Genomic DNA, 19,242 nt, shown 5'->3' with positions numbered 1-19,242 from the left:
TCAAGTAAGGGGAGGGTATCTAATTCTCTACATCAAGAACCATCTGTCATTAAACGAATTTAACTCGTCCTCCCTCGAACTGAACCTATATGCCTCATTCCTCAGGTGCTTTATGACCCCGAATAGCACTATATAAAGAGCGCTGGCCAATAAACGGGTTATTGGACAAAGCTGCAGATTATAATTTTTTACTTATACGTCCTAAATATACAAGTTTTTAAACTGAAGAAAATAATAAACTCGATATTAATCTCTGATACTGTCCCTGTAACTCATCCTCAAACAGTATGCGTGGGGATCCCAACAGTGTAATCACTATTTATGATCACATTATAATTATAATCTTGGGGAAGTGCTAAACCCGTAGGGATTATACAGCGCCTGTGGGAGGGATGGAAGGTTTAATTCAGGAACTGGAGCACAGATCCAACTCCATAGATCAAAAGCCCTTTACCAGCGTCAAGGAACCTCCCGTGAGGGGATTTATGGTTACAATTGTCGGTCAATTTTAAAAATTCAAGACTTTAATTACACTATTATTATTATTATTATTATAATCAAAAAAGAAGCTCTAAGCCACAAGGACTATACAGCGCTGCATTTAATTACACTAACCTTCAGAGAAATATCTGCAATTCCCAGAGCTCCTGTTCACAGAGCATGAAGCAGTAGCGCGCACTGCTTATGGGGGGGGGGGTTAAAACCTATCAACTACAAGAGTCCCATTAAACCTGCATTTAACCTGTTCACCACGACAAAAAATACTTTTAATACCTAAACTGAGGACTGAAGTACTGAGCATATACAAGCAGACATACGTTGTGTATATGACCTGGCGCGCATTGTACCGCTCATATAATGAAGACTTTAGCGCCAAATTTTTCTTGGCGACCGACGCGCATTACCTCTATGGTGCTTTTTTTTTTTTTTTTTTTTTTTTTGTGCTGGGCGCACATTACACTATTGGGGCCGCTACCATTTTTAACGACCAGAAATTACCCGAGAGCGCGCAAGCCAATAGCACCATATTTATCACATTCATGGGGAAGTGATCAACCCGTAAGGATCATACAGCGCCTCGTAAAGGGAAGGGAATCTAGAAGAGAGAGGGGTTAGCTACACCTGGGATCAAGAGCTTTTCACCAACATCAAGGAATATCTTGATGGTCCAGACACTGTCTTATCTCACGTTGTCTATTAGCATCAGTAACCCCAATTCTTTGGATCAAAAGCCTTCAATATCACGGCACCCCCCTCTCAACTTTCATGTTAATTTATATACATCAGTACCAAATTATGCACATTCCACCAGTACCACCCCTCAAGGAAAGTTCCTTGATGTTGGTGAGGGGCTCTTGATTTAGGGAATTGGATCTGTGCTCCAGTTCCCCGAATTAAGCCTGAATGCCTTCCACATCCCCCCCCAGGCGCTGTATAATCCTCCGGGTTTAGCGCTTCCCCCTTGATTATAATAATAATAATCCACCAGTACCAGTAGTAAATTATATTCATAACACCGGTACCAGCAGTAAATATTCATAACACCAGTACCAAATTATATTCATAACACCAATACCAAATTATATTCATAACACCAGTACCAAATTAATTATACCAATAAATTATAGTTAAACCATTGTCATAGTACCTGGGTAATGGGCGGTAATAAAATTTTATCAGAGGAAATGGTACCTCCAATTCTTTGGATCATGAGCCTTTCACCGTCAAGGCTTTTTCTACCTTGAAAGAGCAGTTTTAACAAAAAATATCCTAGTGATCGGATACACATTCCTACTCAGTCATTCTTTTTAATACATACCATTATGATCAAAAAGCGCTAAACCTACTAGGGTTATACAGTACCAATACATACCATAAGTCGACAGTGCAGCTGCTAGAGAACTTGTAGTCTGAGGCGAAGCCGTCCACTGGAAATAAACGAAATGATTCACTTCTTCCATTCAAAGGCGAAAAACCATACATCACTAATTGTAAGATATGTTTTTGCATAGTTATTGCTTCAGATAAATGTACAGTGTGTATGCTACAATGTAAAAGTGTTGTTAACCGCAAAAAAAAAAATAATTGGCATGAAATTAAAAAAAAAAAAAATGTTTACGAAGGTAGCAAACCCTTACCCGCCATATTGTCGTGTTGGTGTCTGAGGCGGCAAATTGCCCGGGCTTCCTCACTCTCTCCAATACTATGACATAATCTTTTCGTGGTCTGATTGGCTGATTATCAATGACGTAACGTCTCCAACAGAAATTCAGGCTTTAATTGGCTGCTTATTCCCGCCAGAGAAATAAATTGATCGCTCATTGGCTGTGGCCAAAACTATGAAATGCATACTCCTCCTCTGGTAGGGGCTCTTCATCCAAGGAATTTGAGCTACTTTTTCCTTCCTCAGATCAAGCATGATTACCAGCCATTTTTTCCGGCATGATCCCTATGAAATTAGGCTAAATAATAATTTTTTGGCTGATTTTTATTTTATTTTTTTTTTTGATCGGGGAGCTTCTCCTAGTATTCTACCTTACATGTTTTTATTATTTATTTTATTTTCTCATACACTGAACAGTTAACATTATAATTAACTAATAATAATAATAATAATAATAATAATAATAATAATAATAATAATAATAATAATAATTATTATTATTATTATTATTATTATTATTATTATTATTATTATTGCTATTATTATTTTATAGGGGATGTCTAACCCGTAGGGGCCACACAGTGCCTGGGAAATGGGAGGTAATCAGGTTTGATCCAAGGAAGTGGAGGATACCACAGTTATGTCTTTGCCATTCCTTTAATTTGCATGTAGGACTGGTGGGAAGCTCCTGATCTAGCAGGCTGTGGCTACCTGTAGCCCGCAGCCATCACAGCCCAGGGCTAGAGTGAGGGAATTGTCAGATAACCATGACTAGGGCCCATATCCTCCTCCTTGAAACTAGGGGCCCCACCTTCCCTTCCTTGAAACTAGGGGCCCCATCTTCCCTTCCTTGAAACTAGGGGCCTCACCTTGAAACTGTGACCCCATCTTGAAACTAGGGGCCCCACCTTCCCTTCCTTGAAACTAGGGGCCCCATCTTCCCTTCCTTGAAACTAGGGGCCCCATTTTCCCTTCCTTGAAACTAGGGGCCTCACCTTGAAACTGTGACCCCATCTTGAAACTAGGGTCCCCACCTTCCCTTCCTTGAAACTAGGGGCCCCACCTTCCCCATCCTGGAACTAGGGCCCAACATTCCCTATTTTGAAACTAGGGGCCCCCGTCTGACACCAGTGGCCTCTCCTGAAACTAGGCGGGATATACACTTCACAGTATATATAGAGATACACATCAGTGTGTGGGATACACACCTCGTTATGTATATATATCGAGATATACACACCAATATATACGCTGAAATATTTGCACTTCCAAGTGTATATACTGGAATATGTATACAAAACCAAGTGTATATACTGTGGGATACACACAACCTATATCCACACACTGAGATATATACACCTTCAAATGTATATACACTGAGATATATACACTTCCAAATGTATATACACAAATATAAACACCTTAAAGTGCATATATACTGTGGCATACACACCTCGTCGCATATATGTGATATATACACCTCCATATATACATTATATATATATATATATATATATATATATATATATATATATATATATATATATATATATATATATATATATATATATATATATATATATATATATATATATATATATATATATATATATATATATATATATATATATATATATATATATATATTATATATATATATATATATATACATGTATATATGGAGGTGTATATATACTGTTGCTCTCAGTGTGTATACATCAAGATATATATATTAATAAGAATATATGTAAAATGTTCATTTTAATGTGGATTACTTCTAAAATATATTACATATATTCTTCTTATTAGGCTACATATATAATCAAAGAGCATTTTCTCATAGTTCATGCTCCAGGGCATAATATATTAATAAAGTATATATGTTGATGCCTGCAAAATGCTCATTATTTGGAAAAAATATATATACTATAATAGCAAGAGGACAACCCCCCCCCCCCCAATACAATGGTTAGAAACAATTCAAAATTTGGAAGCGCAAAGCCAGTAGGGGTCACATAGCGCCTGGGGAATGGGGGGTGATAAATTTTGATGTGAGAGGAGGAAAAAGGCCGCTCCATTTCCTTGGATCAAGAGCCCTTCACCAGAATCAAGTCGATACTTTTTTAAGGGAATGCAATATGAGGTTATTCAGTCGTAAATAAATAATAAATGTAATTTAATGTAAATAAAAACGTTTCAAATTGAAATATTTACATTATTTTCTCTTTATTAACTAAATAACTGTTCGTAGAGATGTATGGAGGGTGATTTTTCGTTTTTATTTTTGTCTGAAAGAATTTGTTTTCAATGGGCAGACATTTTTGTCATTTAATAAGAAGTATGCGTAGCGTAGACGTGCCGCTACCAATCAAAATTCAGTAAACTTTTCTGGCGCGAAGACCCAGCTAATTAAAACCTGAGCTTAATTGACGATGCTGATAAATAGCCCAACAAGATCCAATAGCCAATTAGCATTAGTTACGTCACTGGTGATCAGCAAATCAGCGTGAGCAATGATGACACCATCCAGGACTGTGACGTCAGCCTGGAGGCTCCTCAGCAGCGCGCGCTTGCTCGCCCTCAGTCGCGTCCTGCAAAGATGGCGTGTGGGTGCACGCTCCTATGGTAAGTAATTTCTTTCACCATTTCCTTGAAATAATTGGCTATTATCGGTTAATGGTGTTTATTACAATGTCGCGTGTACACTGTGTTTACGTCTGATGCTGTATATCTGCAGAGTATGTAGGAAATGTAACATTTAAGTAATTTTCTCCATAAGTTAGTAATGCCATCATTATTTTATTTTCAGGAACTGTTCACCACTAAACCAGAGGTCAACTGCAGCATCACCTGAGGTAACTATGAATGATGCTCAAATGATATTCATTTTTTTTTTTATAATTTTGATAAAATAACGTCGCCTTCAAATGGCCACCCTCTAAGGGGACTACTCGGTAACTTAATACTTCCATCACTGACTGGTACGTGTTTAACACGTGTATTCATAACTACTGGAGTATGCTATTCATAATTTATTACTGGTGTTTGCTATTCATAATTTATTCCCCTCAAAGAAGGTTTCTTGATGTTGGTGAGGGGCTCTTGATTTAGGGAATTGGATCTGTGCTCCAGTTCCCCGAATTAAGCCTGAATGCCTTCCACATCCCCCCCCCAGGCGCTGTATAATCCTCCGGGTTTAGCGCTTCCCCTTGATATAATCAATTTATTACTGGTCGTTTGCTATTCATAATTTATTACTGGAGTATGGTATTCACAATTTATTACTGGTGTATGTTATTCATAATTTATTACTGGTGTGTTATTCATAATTTATTACTGGTGTATGCTATTCATAATTTATTACTGGTGCATGTTATTCATAACTGACTACCGGTGTATACCTGGAGTACTTTTTGGAGGGTAGTCCGGGGATCAACGCGGCCCGGTCCACGACCAGACCTCCCGGTGGATCAGGGCCTGATCAACCAGGCTGTTAATGCTGGCCGCATGTATTCCATAATTGACTACTGGTGTATGCTATAATTGACTAGATGTATGCAAACCCCATTAATGGAACGGTGTCTTTATGATGGAGGTGATGCAGGATACCTAACCCATTCATTATGACCCTTCCAGGTTTACCATTTTCCTCATGTGGCAACCGGTATCAAGAGGGGCCTTTATGTTGACGGATTCATTATCCAAGGCATTGGTTACCCAGGAATTTACCCCCTCTCGGTTTACCACTTTCCATAATTTGTACAAGTGTAAAGGGGAGGTTCTTGATTGTTTTTTTTTTAATTGAAGGAGTCACCCCAGGCACTATGATCCGTTCGGGTTTAAGCCCCTCGCCATTATTTCTATTTTGTAATAGTTGATTGATTCTGTGAGTATAGCAAGAATTTATAAAGTGTGCTTTGGTTTTAAAAGGCACGAGCTAACACTAGGATATATTAGAAAATGTTTCGGCCCTGGGAGTGGTCACAGGTTTGCCGAAATGTTTTCTAATTAAATAAATGTTTGCTGACGTCTTACACTGGTGAGGTGCTCTTGATCTAGGGAGTCGGATCTGTGCTCTGGTTCCCAGAATTGGGTCTGAATACCTACCATCCCCCCCCCCCACACACATGCGCTGTATAATCCTACGGGTTTTGCGCTCACCCATAATAATTGCTCACGTTTTATTAAGTCGGTAACAACTACCAAGGTTTATGCCCAGTGTCCATTATTCTTTGACGTTTTGTAATTGAAATATGATTGTGTATTTCAATTTTTTAGGCCATTTTTTGCAAATGTTGCAAGCAACCTAATGTAACGTACCGTAATTCACCTAGGCTCAACCTAACCTAGTAATCGAATATTACTCTTCTGTCTTGTTCAAAAAGTTGCGAATTGTTTTTCAAATGTAACATTACATGCATTACATTTACTAGACATTACTTTGGTCTTGGTATTAATATTGCAACGCGTATCACTTGGACTGCCAGTTAGTCATCACTGGGACTGCCAGTCAGTCATCACTGGGACTGCCAGTCAGTCATCACTGGGATTGCCAGTCAGTCATCACTGGGACTGCCAGTCAGTCATCACTGGGACTGCCAGTCAGTCATCACTGGGACTGCCAGTCAGTCATCACTGGGACTGCCAGTCAGTCGGTCATCACTGGGACTGCCAGTCAGTCGGTCATCACTGGGACTGCCAGTCAGTCGGTCATCACTGGGACTGCCAGTCAGTCGGTCATCACTGGGACTGCCAGTCAGTCGGTCATCACTGGGACTGCCAGTTATCTTTAGGACTGCCAGTCAGTCATCACTGGGACTGCCAGTCAGTCATCACTGGGACTGCCAGTCAGTCATCACTGGAGCTGCCAGTCAGTCATCACTGGGACTGCCAGTCAGTCATCACTGGGACTGCCAGCCAGTCATCACTGGGACTGCCAGTCAGTCATCACTGGGACTGCCAGTCAGTCATCACTGGGACTGCCAGTCAGTCATCACTGGGACTGCCAGTCAGTCATCACTGGGACTGCCAGTCAGTCATCACTGGGACTGCCAGTCAGTCATCACTGGGACTGCCAGTCAGTCATCACGGACTGCCAGTCAGTCATCACGGACTGCCAGTCAGTCATCACTGGGACTGCCAGTCGGTCATCACTGGGACTGCCAGTCAGTCGGTCATCACTGGGACTGCCAGTCAGTCGGTCATCACTGGGGCTGCCAGTCAGTCGGTCATCACTGGGACTGCCAGTTATCTTTAGGACTGCCAGTCAATCATCACTGGGACTGCCAGTCAGTCATCACTGGGACTGCCAGTCAGTCATCACTGGAGCTGCCAGTCAGTCATCACTGGGACTGCCAGTCATCACTGGGACTGCCAGTCAGTCATCACTGGGACTGCCAGCCAGTCATCACTGGGTCTGCCAGTCAGTCATCACTTGGACTGCCAGTCAGTCATCACTGGGACTGCCAGTCAGTCATCACTGGGACTGCCAGTCAGTCATCACTGGGACTGCCAGTCAGTCATCACTGGGACTGCCAGTCAGTCATCACTGGGACTGCCAGTCAGTCATCACTGGGACTACCAGTCAGTCATCACTGGGACTACCAGTCAGTCATCACTGGGACTGCCAGTCAGTCATCACTGGGACTGCCAGTCAGTCATCACTGGGACTGCCAGTCAGTCATCACTGGGACTGCCAGTCAGTCATCACTGGGACTGCCAGTCAGTCATCACTGGGACTGCCAGTCAGTCATCACTGGGACTGCCAGTCAGTCATCACTGGGACTGCCAGTCAGTCATCACTGGGACTGCCAGTCAGTCATCACTGGGACTGCCAGTCAGTCATCACTGGGACTGCCAGTCATCACTGGGACTGCCAGTCAGTCATCACTGGGACCGCCAGTCAGTCATCACTGGGACTGCCAGTCAGTCATCACTGGGACTGCCAGTCAGTCATCACTGGGACTGCCAGTCAGTCATCACTGGGACTGCCAGTCAGTCATCACTGGGACTGCCAGTCACTTGACTGAATTATTAGTAACCGCCTCAAAGGAGGGTCTTTGACCTAAAGAATTTGACTTAACCTCTCTTTCCTTGGAGTGAACCTGGTTGTCTCATTCCCCAAATGCTGAATAGCCCCTACTGCTTTAAAACTTCTCATATTTTAACGATGTTTTTAGCTGGAACCTGTCTGGCGTGTAAATAAGTTACACCGTTTGTTATTTTTCTGTACTGTTTTCTGACGATGTATTTAATTGGTTTATGGTAAAGTGAATCGACCAAATTATTGAAATTTAAACACCCACCAATGAGGGGGCGGGAGTTAACTTGAAGGTCTTTTAATCTCAAGAATTGTAACTACCTTCTTTCATGGATCAAAGGTGGTCAGATTTGTGATTCCCCAGGCGCTGTATAAATGATTTAGCGATTCCTCATGATCACATTGCGAGCTATTCAATCCGGGGTGACCCATTTCCGGGAAATTGCGCTTGATAAATACGTATTGAAGGGGAAATTCATATGACATGGATTTATGTAGTGTTTTCGCGGGAGGCCATATACATTTTTGACGGCAATAATGGTATGTAGTGAGCTTGTACACAGGTAAGATGTTTAAATAGGTGCGATGCGATATAGTGTTTTTAAAATAAAAAAAAGTACAGTACCGACACGAGCGATACACAACTCGCGTGTTATTTGTGCAAAAAGCGTCTCCCTGTATATATATATATATATATATATATATATATATATATATATATATATATATATATATATATATATATACCGAGAGTACTTTAATAATAATTAGTCTTTTGACTGGTAGTGAACAGGTTACATGCAGTCGATAGGCTTTAAATCCACTACCCGCAAAGGACCTTGATGCCGGTGAGGGGCTCTTAGTTTAAGGCACAGAATTTATAGTCCTCTTGGGTTGAAACTGAATGCCTCCCATTGCCCAGGAGCTAAGGCCCCTCCAGGTTTAGCGCATTCCTCTGATAAGCCTCATTGCCAAACATTAATAAAAGCTAGCCACTGCTGTTAACTGATGGTGTAACAGGTGCTCTAGGAATTTAAAAATTGTGCGGTTTAGTTTGAAAGTGATGATTGTAGTACTACACAATTGTCGGTTAAAATAAACAGATGTCTTACGTCTGGCACTGCGGGACATGGCATAGTCTCGTGGTGTATTGCTATCCCCATGCATAGTAAAAATAAAAAATGAATGGTCATAACTATGACCATAATTTTTAAAGGGGTGGAGCGGTAAGCCAGCGGAAGGCCTCGGTCAGATAACCAAAAGCTCCAACGGTGGGTCATATGACTTAAGACCTGCGTCAGGAAACACATATCCTGTTTCTTGATGTATATAAACAACCAGTGTATAATAAAAAGGGTGTATATATATATCTACTTACTAACTTTTGACTATATAATATGTATATTTGTATTAAGTATCCTTGATGGTGAACAAGTTACATGCAGCCTTCATGACACTTGTATAATCAGTTGATAGACTTTAAACATAATGAACCACTAGGAGTGAAGAGCTTATTTTCTCAGAACATGCCTTCAAAATTTTAAGTAGATTTACTAAGTCTAGTTATTTTCATGGGGGACTTTTTAAATGTTGCAAGGCTATTTAATTAATCTAAAATTCACTTCTCAGTTCAAACACGTAGGGTATTAAAATACCCTACTACGATTCTTAACATTTTTATTATGGTCATGATGGTACTGGAGATGGATAAAATGCTTCTTGTTCATTTATTCTGATGGAACATCCCACCCTCATTCTAATGCGAAGAGTTCTTAATCCAAGGACTTTGAGCTAACTGCCATTAGATCAAAATCAGATTACCTCTCATTTCCTAGTTTAGGGCTTATGTTTTTCAAATAATTTTCATTTATGCTTCTACTGCCAAACTCATCTATTCTATTTACACATTAATAATTTCTTTAAAAAAATGTTGATTGTAAAAATAAATTTTAACCAGATGTTTTTTCTTTCCAGAATGTTTCGTCTTTACTGCTTGTCTCCAGGATAATGTCAAGCGGTAACGTCACTGGATCATTTAACATAATTTTGGGCAAGTAATTCAAAATTTGAAGGAAAAAGGGCGAGGTAAGTTTTCTGCAAATGTTACTTGAACCTCAGTGTATAGTGAACCTCAGTGTATATTGGTTTTCTGGTGTATATTAAACATGTTTTTTTTTCAGCTTAATGCCATAGCTGAAAGTTTGTAAATTGAATTATGTATAAAAAATTTGAAATTTTGTACCTAGTATACAATTGTGCTGGGCAGCCCTCGTCCCAGGCATTGGGGAATTATGAGTAATTGTTGGAACATAGAATACATAATATTTGTTCATATGTATACAGTACTGAATATTATGTATAGTAATACCGGTGTTTTAATTGAATGACTCTTGTTCTGTTGTGATGTTATTTTACAAAACGGAGTTGTGGAACTTCTCTCATCTTGAGACCAGTAGGTAACTGCCCCTTTTGGTGTTATGTTAATTTGCCATAGATTAGTTCAGGGGCTACTTATCACCCTGGCAACTCAAGAGCCTGCCGCCCTGGCAACACCAGGGCCTGCCGCCCTGCTAACACCAGGGCCTACCGCCCTGCCAACACTAGGGCCTACCGTCCTGGCAAGTCCAGGGCTTGCCGCCTTGGCAACACCAGGGCCTACAGCCCTGGCAACTCCAGGGCCTGCCTCCCTGATAACTCCAGGGCCTGCCAACACCAGGGCCTACAGCCCTGGCTACTCCAGGGCCTGCCGCCCTGGCAACTCCAGGACCTGCCGCCCTGGCAACTCCAGGGCCTGCCTCCCTGGCTACTCCAGGGCCTGCCGCCCTGGCAACTCCAGGACCTGCCGCCCTGGCAACTCCAGGGCCTGCCGCCCTGGCAACTCCAGGGCCTGCCTCCCTGGCTATTCCAGGGCCTGCCGCCCTGGCAACTCCAGGGCCTGCCTCCCTGGCTACTCCAGGGCCTGCCACCCTGGCAACTCCAGGGCCTGCCCCCCTGGCAACTCCAGGACCTGCCGCCCTGGCAACTCCAGGGCCTGCCTCCCTGGCTATTCCAGGGCCTGCCTCCCTGGCTACTCCAGGACCTGCCACCCTGGCAACTCCAGGGCCTGCCTCCCTGGCTATTCCAAGGCCTGCCGCCTTGGCAACTCCAGGACCTGCCGCCCTGGCAACTCCAGGGCCTGCCACCCTGGCTACTCCAGGGCCTGCCACCCTGGCCTAATTCACCTTGTAATTAAAATGTTTTACACTGCTTTGTATATAAATTATTTGAATTGTTTTCAATTTTACTTCCATCTAAAAATCTAAATTTTGTTTTTGGTTCATTTTTCTTGCACTACTTAATATTTCCCTTTGCAACTTTAATGTTATTTCTTCAGCAATTTTTTTAGCAATATTTCGCCGGTTTTTCTGCCTAATTGTTATGAGTAATAATTGTTCTTTTCAACCCAAATTTTTTTTTTCAGCTTAACAATGTTGAACCTGCCTGGTTATTTTTTTCAGTAATTTTTTAGTGAATTTTCATTTCAACAATTTTTTTTTCATTGTTTTTCAGCCTAATAATTTTTTAATTATGTTTTTCAGCCTAAGGTTTTTAATCATAATGCTTTCCAGCCTAATAATTTTTTCACTTTTTCAGCCTAACAGTTTCTTCATGTTTTTCAGCCTAATAATTTTTTCATGTTTTTCAGCCTAATATTTTTTTCATATTCAGCCTAATAATTTTTTCGGCTAATGTTTTTCAGCCTAAAAAATTTGTTCAGCCTATTTTGTTCATGTTTTTAGCCTAATATTTTTTTCATGTTTTTTCAGCCTAATATTTTTTTCATGTTTTCAGTCTAATATTTAAATTTTTTCATGTTTTTCAGCCTATTAATTTTTTCATGTTTTCAACCTAATAATTTTTTCATGTTTTTCAGCCTAACAATTTTTTCATCTAATGTTTTTCAGCCTAATAATTTTTTCATCTAATGTTTTTCAGCCTAACAATTTTGTCATCTAATGTTTTTAAGCCTAATAATATTTTCATTAATGTTTTTCAGAGTAATAATTTTTTTTCAAGTAATGTTTTTCTGTCTAATAATTTTTACAGCTTAATCATTTTTATCAGCTAATGTTGCTGTATAGTCCTTGTGGCTTAGCACTTCTTTTTTGATTATAATAATAATCAGCTAATGTTTTTTAGCCTAATAATTTTTTCAAGCCATATTTTTCAGCTTATCAATTTTTTCATCTAATGTTCTTCAGAATAATAATTTTTTTCAGCTAATGTTTTTCTGCCTAATATTTTTTTCATGTTTTCAGCCTAATAATTTTCATATTTTCAGCCTAATATTTTTTTTCAGCTCATGTTTTTCATCCTAATCTTTAAAATCAATGTTTTTTTCAGCTAATGTTTTTCTGCCTAATATTGTTTTCATGTTTTCAGCCTAATAATTTTCATATTTTCAGCCTAATATTTTTTTTCAGCTCATGTTTTTCATTCTAATCTTTAAAATCAATGTTTTTTCAGCTAATGTTTTTCAACCTAATATTTTTTTCAGTTAATGTTTTTCAGCCTAATAACTTTTTAAATGTTTTCTGTCATTTTTTCAGCTCATGTTTTTCAGCCTAATCATCTTTAAATTAAAACAATGTTTTTCAGCCTAATAATTTTTTCAGCTAAATATTTTCATTGCAACTTTTACCTTTCCATACAAATGTTTTTCAACCTAACTGATATTTTTTCAGCATTTTTTCCTTTCTATACAATGTTTTCTTCAGCTAAATGTTTTTATTCCATGTAATGTTTTTGGCCTAATAATTTTTGAAGCTAAATGTTTTATTCCATGTAATGCTTTTCTTCTAATGATTTTTATAGAATATTTTTTTCCCATGTAATGGCCTAATAAGTTTTTCAGCTAAATAGTTTTTATATGTAATATTTTTCAGCCTAATATTTTTTTTTCCCACTGAATGTTTTTCAGCTTGAATTTTTTTAGGTAAATTTTTTTTCCATGTTCTTCATCCTAATATTTTTTTCAGACAAATATTTTTAACATGTAACTTTTTTCAGCCTAACAATTTTTTAAGGCTAATTGTTTTTTCAGTGTGATTTTTTTCCCCTTTAACCTTTTTTTTTTTTAGCCTAATATTTTGTCTTAAGGTATAGTCTTAATTTTTTTTTCAGCAAAATGTTTATTCATTGAAATATTTTAATTTTTTTTTTCAGAAAAAGGTTTTTCTGTGTGATAATGTTTTCATGCCCATATTTCTTTTCAGCCTATATATTTTAATATTTTCATTGAATTAAAATTTATTTCCTGGATGCAACAGCCAATTAATCATTATTTCCATGCACTCTTGATTTTATTCCTTTAAATATTTTTGTTAATGTTGACAGTTTAATGATTCATTTTAGTAACTTTATGCTGACTACACTTTCAACCATTTTTTTTTGTCAAGTTTTAAGTAACCATTAATATAAAATTGTTTTACATTTATTGAATCTGATAATGATCTACAATAAATTTTTCATTAAAATTAAGATTTATGTTTCAGAAACGTAAAGTGCTCAGCCTTCTGACCTGTGATGAGCTTACTAAAAAAATGTGTGGATTACTAGCATTAATGATATAACTTTTAGCCAGAATTTGAAACGACATTTAGGGCATATAAAAGTAGGAAAATGAAAGTGAACGTAGGAAAGAGCAAGGTGATGAGGGTAGTAACGAGTTAGGTAATGAAAGATTGGGTATCAGATTGGAAGGAGGTAATATGGAGAAGCGAAGGTGTTCAGATATTTTGGAGTGGACCTATCGGCAGATGCGTATATGAAAAACGAGGTGAACCATAAAAGTGATGAAGGGAAAGAGATGGGTGGTATATTGAGGCATCGGTGGAGACAAAGAATATATGAGAGTATAGTGGTACGAACACTTATATACGAGTTTGAAGCTTGGGTTGTGAATGTTGTAACGAGGAGGAGGAGGTTGGAGGCAGTGGAGTTGTCATGTCTTGAGGACACTGTATGGTGTAAATATTATGCCGAGAATTCATGGTTTGGAGATTAGGAGGAAGTGCGGAGTTACTGAAAGTATTATCCATAGAGATTGCTTTAGACATTTAGAGAGGATGGAGCAAAATAGATGACTTGGAGGATATATAAATCTGCAGTGGAGGGAAGGTTGGGCAAGGGTCGCCCTAGGAAAGGAGGGATGAAGGAAGTTTTGTGAGCCAAGGGGCTGGGCCATCCAGCAGCATGTTAGATAGGAGTGGAGGCAAATGGTTTTTGGGACCTGATGAGCTGTTACTGTGTGAGCACCTTTATATTTTGTGAAGGGATTCAGGGATACTGGTTAGCTGGACTTTCGAGTCGTGGAGGCTAGAAGTACCGAGCCTGGACTCTAAAGGAGGGATGGGGATATTTGCAGTTTGGAGGGGTATCTGAACTGTATCTACGCGCCTCTGGCAAGACAGTGGTAGAGAATGATGGTGAAAGTTTATTGGGGTCACACTACCTCGGTGGGACATAAATACATGTGTGGGTGGGTGTAACTTATACCTGACAAGCATGAGACAGTAGGCCTGCCACAGTGCTTCTTTCTAATATTCTTATTTTCAGCAAGTTACTTAGGCTGCAACTTGTACAAGTTTGTCTATTAAACAAACCACAGTGGAAATTCCTAACGCATGTGAATCGTTCAATTTAGAGTTGGTACAGATTCGATCTCTGCTAATCATGAGGTAAAGTGTATTACTTAATTGTATTACATATATATAGGGAACAATTTACAAATGCCATGTATATACATATCTAGGCTTACAATTAGAACTCATTCAGATTTTACTATCGAAGTCACAGTATCATGTCTGAGTACAATGTATGATGTTTCGAGATTAGGAGGAGGTGCGGAGTTACTAGAAGTATTATCCATAGAGATGCTTTAGACATTTAGAGAGGATGGAGCAAAATAGATGACTTGGAGGATATATAAATCGAGTGGAGAGAAGGCTGGGCAAGGGTCGCCCTAGGAAATGAGGGATGAAGGAAGTTTTGTGTGCCAAGGGGCTTAGACATCCAGCAGCATGTTAAATAGGAGTGGAGGCAAATAGTTTTTGGGACCTGATGAGTTGTTGGAGTGTAAGCATGGTAATATTTTGTGAAGGGATTCAGGGAAACCGATTAGTTGGACGTTCGAGTCGTGTAGGTGAGAAGTACCGTTCCTGGACTCTAAAGGATGGGGAATGCTTGCAGTTTGGAGGGGTATCCGAACTGTATCTACGCGCCTCTGGCAAGACAGTGGTAGAGAATGATGGTGAAAGTTTCTTTTTTGGTGTCACACTACCTCGGTGGGAGATAAGTACATGTGTGGGTGGGTGTAACGTGTACCTGCCAAGCATGAAACAGTAGGCCTGCTACAGTGTTCCTTTCTAATGTTCTTACTTTCAGGAAGTTACTTAGGCTGCAACTTGCACAAGTTTGTCTACTAAACAAACCACAGTGGAAATTCCTATGCATGTGAGTCGTTCAATTTAGAATTGGTAGAGGTTCGATCTCTGCTAATCATGAGGTAAAGTGTATTACTTAGTTGTATTACATATATATATGGAACTACTTACAAGTGCCATGTACTGTAAATACATATCTAGGCTTACAATTAGAACTCATTCAGATTTTACTATCAAGTCACAGTATCATGTCTGAGGACAATGTATGATGTAAATATGCCGAGAATTCATGGTTTGGAGATTAGGAGGAAGTGCGGAGTTACTGAAAGTATTATCCATAGAGATGCTTTAGACATTTAAGAGAGGATAGAGCAAAATAGATGACTTGGAGGATGTATAAATCGAGTGGAGAGAAGGCTGGGCAAGTGTCGCCCTAGGAAATAAGGGATGAAGGAAGTTTTATGTGCCAAAGGGTTTAGACATCCAGCAGCATGTTAAATAGGAGTGGAGGCAAATGGTTTTAGGGACCTGATGAGCTGTTGGAGTGAAAGCACGGTGATATTTTGTGACGGGATTCAGGGAAACCGGTTAGCTGGACTTTCGAGTCGTGGAGGTGAGAAGTACCGTGCCTGGACTCTAAAGGAAGGATGGGAATGTTTAGAGGGGTATCTGAACTGTACGTGCCTCTGGAAGACTGGTAGAGAATGATGGTGAAGGTTTCTTTTTTGGGGGTCACACTACCCCGGTGGGAGATAAGTACATGTGTAGATGGGTGTAACTTGTATCTGCCAGGCAAACCCCTATGGAAATTCCTAACTCATGTGAGTCTTTCAATTTAGAATTGGTAGAGGTTTGATCTCTGCTAGTCATTAGGTAAAGTGTACTACCTAATTGTATTACATAGATATAGGGAACAACTTACAAATGCCATGTATATACATATCAAGATTTACAATTAGAACTCGTTCAGCTTTTACTATCAAGCCACAGTGTCATGTCTGAGGACACTGTATGGTGTAAATATTTTGTCGAGAATTCATAGTTTGGAGATTAGGAGGAGGTGCAGAGTTACTGAAAGTATTATCCATAGAGGTGCTTTAGACATTTAGAGAGGATAGTATAAATCTAGTGGTGAGAAGGTTGGCAAGGGTCGCCCTAAGAAATGAGGGATGAAGTTTGTGTGCCAAGGGGCTTAGACATCCAGCAGCATGTTAGATAGGAGTGGAGGCAAATGGTTTTTGGAACCTGATGAGCTGTTGGTGTGTAAGCATGGTAATATTTTATGAAGGGATTCAGGAAAACCGGTTAGCTGGACTTCAGAGTCGTGGATGTGAGAAGTACCATGCCTGAATTCTAAAGGAGGGATGGGGATGTTTGCAGTTTGGAGGGGTATCCGAACTGTATCTACGCGCCTCTGGCAAGACAATGGTTGAGAATGATGGTGAAAATTTCTTTTTTGGTGTCACACTACCTCGGTGGGAGATAAGTACATGTGTGGGTGGGTTTAACTTGTACCTGCCAAGCATGAGAAAGTAGGCCTACTACAGTGCTCCTTTCTAATGTTCTTACTTTCAGCAAGTTACTTAGGCTGCAACTTGTACAAGTTTGTCTAATAAACAAACCCCAGTGGAAATTCCTAACTCATGCGAGTCGTTCAATTTAGAATTTGTAGAGGTTTGATCTCTGCTGATCATGAACAACTTACAAATGCCATGTATATAAATATCTAGACTTACAATTAGAACTCACTCAGATTTTACTGTCAAGCCACAGTGCAACTGTGAAACATGGCCATTCTTTGTACGGATTTTGCTACGTAAGTTATTTTCTGGCTGAATAACCAAAAATGGAATTGAAGTGAATGTGAAACTAGGAATAAATCTTGTCTGCAAATTCTAAATCTAGGAACTTGCTTAGTCTAAGCAAGGGACGTAAATGACTTAACATTTTATTGAAAATGTTTAGCTCGTGGGGCAAAACGTTTTACTGGACTGACAAAAATATCAGGTAGCTTTATTGGATTGACAAAACTGAGCAAGGCATGTTAGTTACAAAACTAATAATGACCCTTGTTTATGAGATGAAGAATGAACCTCATCTGAAATTTAAGAAATGAATGCACTTCGTCTAAGTTGTGAAACCAGGAGCTTGCCTCGTCTGTAAGTTCTAAAACCAGAAAGTCCTAGTTTTAAGCTATGAAGTGCCTCAGAATGTTTCTTGACATCAGTGAGGGGCTTTAGCCATGGCGTTGGACCTTCCCTTTTACTAGGATCGATCCTGATTGCCATCTGTTCCCACTATGACTCCTACAGGTCAAGCTCCCCCACCCCAGTAATAGTTATATTTTGTATACTTTACAACTTGATTTCAGTGATCATTTTATTAAGGTGGACTGTCCACAACTTTAGGAGTGGCTGCCAGTCCATAGCTCCTACAAGTGTCCCCACAATGTACACTACACAAGTAGTACCGTTTGTAGATAAATTGTTCAGAGAACTGACAGGTTAATGATCAAGACTATTGTGAAAACTGTTTCACCAAATGGCTTCCTCAGTCCTGATTAATGGTGGAAGACGAGTAGAAGTTTGAGGTAATCAGTCCCTCAGCCCTGAGTCTGCTGCACCTCTGTGAACAGCTTAGTCTGCTGTGCGTCTGTGAGCAGCTCTTATTTTTGTTGCGCCTTTATGAGCAGCTCTTAAGTCTGCTGCGCCTCTGTGAACAGCTCTTAATCTGCTGCGCCTCTATGAACAGCTTAGTTTGTTGTAGCTCTTAATTCGTTGTGCCCCTGTGAGTGGCTTAATCCGCTGTGCTTCCACGAACGGCAGAGAGTCTGCTGCTGCTGTTCTGTAAGCTGCCTTTAGTCTGCTGTTGCTCTGTGAGTGGCCCTTAGTCCACTGCTCTTCTGTGAGCGGCAGCACTGTATGACTGGGATTAGCGCTTTTTTGTAATTGTAAGCAGCCCTTAGTCTGCTACTCTGTGTGCGCCCCTTAGTCTGCTGCTGTGAGCGACCCTTAGTCTGCTGCTGTGAGCGGCCCGTAGTCTGCTGCTGTGAGCGGCCCGTAGTCTGCTGCAATTAGCCCACTGCTCCTCGGCGAGCGACGCTTAGTCCGCTGCGCCTCGGCAGGCTGCCCTTAGTCCGCCGCTCTTTGAGTGGATCAATGGAACCAGTCAACAGGCTGAATGCCAGTCAACTGGATAGTATATACATTGGACAAATATCATTGGACTTTGTCCAATTTTATTGTATTCCATATATATATATCCACAAGCTATATATGGGACTATGTAATATTATTGGACTTGTTCAATAATATTGCATTGTGTCCCTTGTATGCTTTAACTCGTATATTGGATTTGTGTGATAGTATTGGACTGTGTCCAATATTATTACGATATGTCCTATATATACTTAACATTCCTTCCCAGCGTATATATTTCATAGTTTTTCATTGTATCGATGTTGTGTAAACATCACAATTGGTAATTTCCACATTTTGACGTTTGCACAACATTGGTAGAGTGTACGTTATGTAGTATTTGCTGGGTTCCCATATCTTTACCTCCCTCTTCCTTTCCCTTTCCCTCACCCTTCTCTCACTCGTGCCGCTCCTTGT

The 19,242-nt window shown here is 39.9% G+C and overlaps 2 long non-coding RNA genes across 2 annotated transcripts in view; one reads left to right on the top strand and one right to left on the bottom strand.

The window, feature by feature from the left end:
- LOC138853783 (uncharacterized) overlaps positions 1-2,207 on the bottom strand; it is a 13,615-nt gene extending 11,408 nt beyond the window's left edge. The window contains exons 1-2 of the long non-coding RNA XR_011392942.1: positions 2,139-2,207; positions 1,874-1,928 (exon numbers count right to left, since the gene is read on the bottom strand). This is a non-coding gene — a long non-coding RNA (uncharacterized lncRNA). The remainder of the gene's footprint in view (positions 1-1,873; positions 1,929-2,138) is intronic.
- Positions 2,208-4,751: 2,544 nt separating this feature from the next.
- Positions 4,752-11,070, top strand: LOC128687185 (uncharacterized). Its single transcript, XR_008406773.2, has 3 exons — positions 4,752-4,789; positions 4,974-5,019; positions 10,179-11,070. It is a non-coding gene; the product is annotated as an uncharacterized lncRNA (long non-coding RNA).
- The last annotated feature ends 8,172 nt before the right edge of the window (positions 11,071-19,242 follow it).

This window comes from Cherax quadricarinatus, chromosome 40 (assembly GCF_038502225.1).
Source record: "Cherax quadricarinatus isolate ZL_2023a chromosome 40, ASM3850222v1, whole genome shotgun sequence".
Taxonomy (NCBI): domain Eukaryota; kingdom Metazoa; phylum Arthropoda; class Malacostraca; order Decapoda; family Parastacidae; genus Cherax; species Cherax quadricarinatus.
Note: the sequence above shows the minus strand (reverse complement) of the source record. Positions and strands in the feature narration are given on the sequence as shown.